This window comes from Lynx rufus, unplaced genomic scaffold (assembly GCF_022079265.1).
Source record: "Lynx rufus isolate CCGP_SWC_20201006 ecotype Redwood Valley unplaced genomic scaffold, mLynRuf1.p SCAF_7, whole genome shotgun sequence".
Lineage (NCBI taxonomy): Eukaryota > Metazoa > Chordata > Mammalia > Carnivora > Felidae > Lynx > Lynx rufus.
Genome location: NW_025814889.1, coordinates 69,148,908 through 69,156,884, shown reverse-complemented (window position 1 = coordinate 69,156,884; position 7,977 = coordinate 69,148,908). Strand labels below are relative to the sequence as shown.

General features: G+C 40.9%; 1 pseudogene; it reads right to left on the bottom strand.

The window, feature by feature from the left end:
• Positions 1-5,671: 5,671 nt before the first annotated feature.
• LOC124501888 (ubiquitin carboxyl-terminal hydrolase 21-like) lies at positions 5,672-7,251 on the bottom strand (annotated as a pseudogene).
• Positions 7,252-7,977: the final 726 nt, after the last annotated feature.

Here is a 7,977-nt window from a genome sequence, read left to right as displayed (position 1 = left end):
CATAACTCTCTTTTGAAAGGCAGCTATATTTTTCATTTGTTGGCTGCCTTCTTGTCAGATTTGGTGAGATTGTCATTGTTTGCCCCCTTTTAATGTGGCTGTGAGCTCTTATCAGATGTTAAGAGAAGGATTAGCTCTGCCATCTTTTTGTTCATTTGGGCTGCATTTTAAATCTTCTCTCCGGTGTGCGTGTGTGCGTGTGTGTGCACGTACATGCGTACGTGCTCATGTGTACCAGCATACGTTCTTGCTCAGGAATCACTTAAAACCACGCATCCACTTGGGGAAGATTATTTTAATTAAAGTAACTAATTAATGCAGGTGTTTTCTTAAGTAAAGCCATCCTATATTTCAATACCCAGTGTATGAAGTTGGCCACTTGAATTGTGGTTTTCTCAGCAAAATATGAGAGTTGTTACTTGACAAGTGGACTAGGTGAGAGAGCAGCTGTCTAGTGGAATATTAAATATTAGTCAAATCCCTTTCTTATTTCTAGGTAAAAATTAAATATAAATGAGTTCTAAGGCTTTTCTTCCCGCATCTTAGCGGATTGATTGCTCAGTGTATCCCTTGAGGTCAAGACACTCTATTTTGGAAACCTTGGTTTAGACCATAAATTCCTAAGCTTTGAATTTATGGTCTTCCTCAAAGTGCTTCCCACCATGTCTCTATGTTTATTCTTCATTTCTCTCTTTCATGAACCTCCAGAATTATTTGATTCATCTTCTTACTCTTAGAGGATACAGTGCAAAACAGTGCTGGGCTTCTCCAATTTAATGTGTGCACAAATCACCTGAAGATCTGATTACAGTGCAGATTTGGAATCAGTAGGTCTGGGGTGGGGCCTGAGATTGTGAACCTTGAATAAGCTCCTAGGTGCTGCTGCTATTGCTGGTCCATAAACATGACTGAGTAAAAAGGAAATAGAGGAGAAAACACTGTCATAAATACATTGTATTAATTCCTTCTTTGGGAATGTCACACCTTTAGCTTTAGGTTTTTCATATCTGTTCTACAGAGTTCATTCATTCAATCATTCCTTCATTCAAGAAATATTTATTGAGAACCCAATGTGTACCAGCCATCAGGCCAGTTGCTGACAAGTATGGGGGTTTCAGGTATCAGGGAGTTCAGCCCAGTGGACTGATGGGTGAATTAAATGAACATGTAAATGGAGTACATATCAATATATTTACATGCACGTATGCATTTAAGCAGCATGGATGCACACATCATATGTGTGCATTTTCATAACATGCACACACATGAGCATGTGCAGACACACACATACACATGCACTCTCCTACATGAGGCCTGTAGTTCACATTGTCCCTTCAGCCTGTAATGCCCCACACTAATCTCTGTACATGTGTAATATTATTCCACTTTTCTGCACCCAGCCCTTCTCTTTCCCTCACACTGAGCAAATGCCCTTTCTTCTTAGCGTTTATACCTGTTAGGGTGTGTATCATTCATCTTGCACATAGAAAATGCTAAAAAGGCTATTCAATAGTAATGTCTGATTCCTAATTTCTTTAAGGAGAGGGATCATATCATATTTTTGAAATACAGTTCATTAACTTTAGAAGAAGCTCAGTCAGTATTTATTGACAATGGCCATATTTAATGTTACATAATGTGATAGCTAATACTAACTCTTAGATAGTCTGTGATTTCTTTTATTATTTCTTATCCATTACTTTTCAGTTAAGTGGTATTTTTGCTCACAAGTTATAATATGTATATGATGAGTTGAATCCATAGAAACAAAGAGTAGAATGGTGGTCGCTAGGGGCTGGTCGGCAGGGAGAGGTTGGCAAAAGGGTATAAACTTTCAGTTATAAGATGAATAAAGTCTGAGGATCTAATGTATCACATGGTGGCTACAGTTGATGTATTGCATGATTGAAATTTGCTAAGAGAGTAGAACTTAAGTGCTCTCACAAAGGGGAAAAAAGTAAATAAGTGATGATTTAGGTGTTACTCGATTTTGGAATCCTCTCATAATGTATATATACATCAAATCATGTTACACACTTTTGATATATTACAACTTTGACAATTTTATCTCAGTAAAACTGAAAAGAAAGCTGAAAAAAACCTATAGATTACAAAAAGAAATATTCTAGAAACTGTAATAGACTTTAAGATAGTTTTAGTGGTTATTCATTCAATTCATTGTTCTATCACTATTCTTTGATGAAAAAGACAATATTTTATCCTCTGAGTAATTCAGTGTTCATCTTACTCTTCCATGTAGTAATTGTGATACTCAATTCCTTGTAATTGTGAAACTCAAGCCAATTGTTAAAAAATAAATATTAGAGACAAACTTTTTTTTAAAAATTTTTTTTTCAACATTTATTTATTTTTGGGACAGAGAGAGACAGAGCATGAACGGGGGAGGGGCAGAGAGAGAGGGAGACACAGAATCGGAAACAGGCTCCAGGCTCTGAGCCATCAGCCCAGAGCCCGACGCGGGGCTCGAACTCACGGACCGCGAGATCGTGACCTGGCTGAAGTCGGACGCTTAACCGACTGCGCCACCCAGGCGCCCCTAGAGACAAACTTTTTAAGATACATCAAGATATTTGGCCAGAGAGTCAGTTTTATGGCTGAAGACACAGCTACCCTGTGTATTTACATTCTAAATAACATAGTACTGAAATTTAAAAGCAAAAGCTACTTAATTATAAGAAAAAGAATGCACAGAAATATGATAGTGTTAGAAGATCTTACACAGTATTTGAGTTATTTTCACATAAAATGCTTACAAAATAACTAGAGAGAGATAATCTGAATAATAGCCAAACTTGTTTAAATTGATACTCATCAAACTTTATATTATACAAACAGCAAATTATTTTATTACAAGTATCTTATTGGCCAAATATTATACAACACTCTGAACTGTATTCTATTAAAACTGAAAATAAATACCGGAAGTATAAACAGAGAAAAACATGAGAAAACATTGTCCTCATAAATTCTTAAAGGAGGAACTCAAGCTGCTTAAAAAACAGAATATCTAGGAAAATAATTATGAGATACAACCAAGGAGGAAAATGCATGGTATTTAAAGAAGAAAAATTACAAATTACTATTCAACTCAAGAAATTATAAAAAGAAGAAAAATATCTCTATTTAGAGCAAGTAGAATAATTAATGAACATAAAAGCAGAAATGAATGAATTAATAAATAAAGAACACAAGCAATGAAAAGCAAATGTAAGAATTGGCCGTTTGAATAAAATGGCTCTTTGAAGAACTGTAAAAAAGATAAAAAAGAATAAGAGAGATGAGATACTAGTGAAATCAATCAGATGAAAAAAGAAAATAGAAGAGTAAAATAAGCATTAGAAATTAGAAATGACTGTAGATGTCAGGATTAAATAAATTATAAAGATATGTTTTAATTTTATTTATGGTAATATATTTGCAAGCTAGGATGAAATATCTAAGAAAATATAAATAACAAGATTTAATAATACCATTAAAGAGATGAGTATTGGTAATGAGTCATCCAGAAGATCTTTTAAAATGTGCTAGTCCATATATATAGTTTCAAAGTGAAGGGTTTTTTTTTTCAACAGTTATATTGTTGTTGGCTTACATGAGCTGTTTCAAATCACATTTCATTTCCCCTTGTCTCTCTATTCTGTATTTCTACATTCTTTTCCCTTTTTCTTTTTATTTGCTTTTTTTAATCATGAAGAGTGTACTCTTTAATCCGCACCCCCTATGTCCCCCATTCCCCCACCCATGACCCCTCTGGTAACCATGTTTGTTCTCTAACTAAGAGTCTATTTCTTGTTTTCTCTCTCTCTCTTTTTTTCCTTTGCTCATTTTTTTCTTAAATTTCACAAATGAATGAAATCATATGGTATTTGTCTTTCTCTGATTGACTTATTTTGTTTAGCATTATACTGTCTAGCTCTATCCATGTTGTTGCAAATGACAAGATTTTGTTCTTTTTATGGCTGAATAATACTCTGTGGAATGACTCTGTGTGTGTGTGTGTGTGTGTGTATTTTTTTTTCTTTTTCATTCCACCTCATATTTATCTATTTGTCTATTGACAGATACTTGGGCTGCTTCCATAGTTTAGGTATTGTAAATAACGTTGCAATAAACATAGGGGTGCATATATCCCTTTGAATTAGTGTTTTGTATTTTGGGGGTAAATACACAGTAGTGCTATTACTAAGGGACCTCCATACTGTTTTCCACAGTGGCTTCACCAGTTTGCATTCCCACCAACAGTAAAAAAAAGCATTCATTTTTCTCCATATCCTCGCTAACACTTGTTTCTTGTGTTTTTGACTTTAGCTATTCTGACAGATGTGAGGTGATATCTCATTGTAGTTTGATAGGCATTTTCCTGATGATAAGAGATGTTGAGCATCTTTTCATGTGTCTGTTGGCCATCTGGATGTCTTTGAGGCAAATGACTCTTCATGTCTTCTGCCCATTTTTTAATTGGATTATTTGTTTTTTGGGTATTGAATTGTATCAGTTCTTCATATGTTTTGGATACTAACCCTTTATCAGATATGTCACTTGCAGATAAGTATCTTCTTCCATTCAGTAGATTGCCTTTTAGTTTTGTTGTTTCCTCGGCTGTGCAGAAGCTTTTTATTTTGATATAGTCCCAGTAGTTTATTTTTGCTTTTATTTCTCTTGCCTTAGGAGACATATCTAGAAAAATGTTGCTATGGCCAATGTTAGAGACATTACTGCCTGTGCTCTCTTCAAGGATTTTTATGGTATCAGGCCTCACATTTAGGTCTTTAATCCATGTGTCTACTTTTATGCCAGTACATTACTGTTTTAATTACTACCACTTTGAAATCTGGAATTGTGATGTCTCCAGTTTTGCTTTTCTTTTTCAAGATTGCTTTGGCTATTTGAGGTCTTTTGTGGTTCCATACAAGTTTTAGGATTGTTTGCTCTAGTTCTGTGAAAATGCTGTTGGTAAAGTTTTTTAAACGGCAAGGAATAGATTATTTGTATGGTGCTGTATATCCTCCACTCTAAGAATTGAGGGTCTTTGGGTTGTACACTGGCAGGGACCTGGGGAGCTCTGTCTGACAGACAAAGGAAGGGTACTTTTTAATACAAAAAGATAATGGGGAGGGAAGGGGGAAAAATAGTTACAAACAGAGAAGGAGGGAGGCAAACCACAAGAGCCTTTTAAATACAGAGAACAGGGGCTCCTGGGTGGCTCAGTTGGTTAAGCATCCGACTTCAGCTCAGGTCATGATCTCACAGTTCATGGGTTCGAGCCCCACATCTGGCTCTGTGCAGACATGCTCGGTGTCTGGAGCCTGCTTCTGATTCTGTGTCTTTCTCTCTCTCTGCCCTCCCCTGTTCATGCTCTCTCTCGAAAATAAAACATAAAAAAAAAATACAGAGAACAAACTAAGGGTGGCTGGGGGGGGGGTGTGGGAGAGGGGAAAATGGGTGATGGGCATTGAGGAGGGCACTTGTTGGGATGAGTACTGGGTGTTGTACGTAAGCCAATTGGACAATAAATTATATTTAAAAAAACGAAAAGATAATGGAAGCTGCAACCAATACCTCCCCAATTATAAAGACATAAAAATAGATGTCTCTGAGGTAAATGGAGAGCCTGGGGCTTAAGAGTGTTGAAAGGGTTTCACAGGGAGTGTCATAGACACCAGGGTGGCTCCTGCATCAGTTGGTAGAACAGCACATAGCCCTCACTGGATGCCACCTGATTTTCACTGACAGGGGAGACATGAGAGTCATTGTAGATGTGCCAGCCGGGCTGGCACCAGCAGAGGGCTGCATAGTGCTCATAGTGGACACTGCCCCAAGTAGATACAAAGGGCATACAGGGCTTCGGGCTTTGTCCTGCTGCAGCAGGAAGTCTACACCTGCTGAACTTTTCCTGATGGAGTCTTGGGAGGTGGAAAATTGATTAAGATGCAGCACGAGGATTCAGAGGCATCTTTGTACCATCAACTTTTTGGTACTTCGTGTTTTCTGCCAACATCTGTCACACACTGGAGCATTCTCTGACTCCAGCTCTTCATCCTTGGTGACAAGCCTGAAACAATCCCCGCAGAGACACCTTGCCACCCACAAATCCTTTCTGGGATGGGCAGGACAGGTCACAAAAATCCTCATAGGTCATGAAGTGATGCCCACAGGTCTGGCACTTGAGACAACTTTTCAACTGGCCTACAATCAGGTCCACAGTATTGCTGTCCTCTCCCTCTATGTAACACTTCCACGTTAAGTTGGCCTGGTCATCACCATTTAACTCAGGGAGTGAGCTGGACTGTTGGCCAGGATTGCCCGGCAGCCTCGTTGGTTGATTTCCAGGTAGAGCCGCTCCATAAGGAGCTTCAGGAACTCTCGGGCATCCTGCTGGCTGCGTCCAGAGAAGGATGGAACATATTTGTAGAAGACGGCTCAGAAGGTAGTAGGATTCACAGCTTCACAAGGAATCAGAGTTTCACAGGGCACCAATCACATCTGCAAAGGCTTCAGAGAGGTCTTGGGCTCCACCCACTCCAGGCACCTCTTGCTGGAAGTCCCGTAGCAGTTAGAAGTCTGAAAGAGTGAGGACAGCTCAAACATGGTAGCACTGCATTCAGGAAGCACGTGTTCCCTAGATTTCAGAGGCCCACATGACCAGAACCCAGAAGCAGTGTGTGATAAGCCATTTTGTCATTGGAGTAGAAAGACTCAGAGGGCCGGGCAGATAGGACGTGGAAGGAGCCGTGGGGAGTAAGGGTCTCCATCTGTATGCTGAGTAAGGTGGGGGGACCAGGAAAGCCCTCGAGGTGGTAGAGAGATAAGTCTCAAAGTGGGAGGCTCAGGTCGGAGCCCCAAGTGGCTCAGTGCAGCCATGCACCCTCCCAAGGCAATCTCCACAGGTCGCAAGTCCCCACTGCTCACAGACTTGGAATGACCTAGTTTGGTTCTGGAAGGGAGAGGCAGAGCCACAGTCAGGGGGTGGTGAGTCAGGCAGCAGAACTCCATGATCTGCTCTAGGACGAGGGCCTGACATCTGTCACCATCCCAGTTCCAGTTTCTGGAGCCTTTCCTCAGAGGGACCTGGCAGGGGAGGCAAAGGTCTTAACATGGGGTTCGGCCCAGGGGCTGGTTTCTGCTCTTCTTGCTTCTGGCCCATGGGGCAAATGGTAGCTTTGATCCCATTCTGGACATCAAAATGTCGCTCTTAGGTCTGGCCCAGGTGGTGTTAGAGGGCTGCGGCATGTGGACACCATGGACAACACAGGCTGGACCTGTCCTCTGGTGAGGTAGCAGGGGACCTCGGGCTAGGCCAAGCCTCAGCTCAGGGTCATCCCTTACTACACCCGTGCAGCTCACCCCCAAACCCCCTAGGGCCAAGCTTCAGTTTAACCACTACTGTTGCTGCATCTGTTGCCCAGATCTCTCCCACCACAGGGCTTGCCACCATCTTTGTTGGTCTGGCTTGTTGATGCTTATAAGACCACTGCTGGAGAGGAAGGGTTCTGGAGACTGGAAAGGGTCCATTTACAATGTTGCTCATAATGCCGTTGTCAACGGTGCTGAGCTGGTGACCTATGATCTCATCAAGGATGCCCTCCTGAAGGGGGCACCTGGGTGACTCAGTTGGTTAAGCATCTGACTCAGCTCAGGTCATGATCTCACGTTTGTGGGTTTGAGCCTCGCATCGGGCTCTGTCCTGACAGCTTAGATCCTGGAGCCTGCTTTGGTTTCTGTGTCTCCCTCTCTCTCTTTCTCTGCCCCTCCCTTCCTCATGCTCTGTCTCTGTCTCTCAAAAATAGATAAAAACATTAATAAAAAGAAAGTACGCCCTCCTGAAGGCCAACCTCACGACAGACCACCACCCCTACCAATTCACTTCCATCTTTAGGGCAGGCTTCTGCACTACGATGTGGTCAAGATGAGATATGTGAACTCTGCCCTGGGCCAGTACAGCAGTGCTGGCCCCCG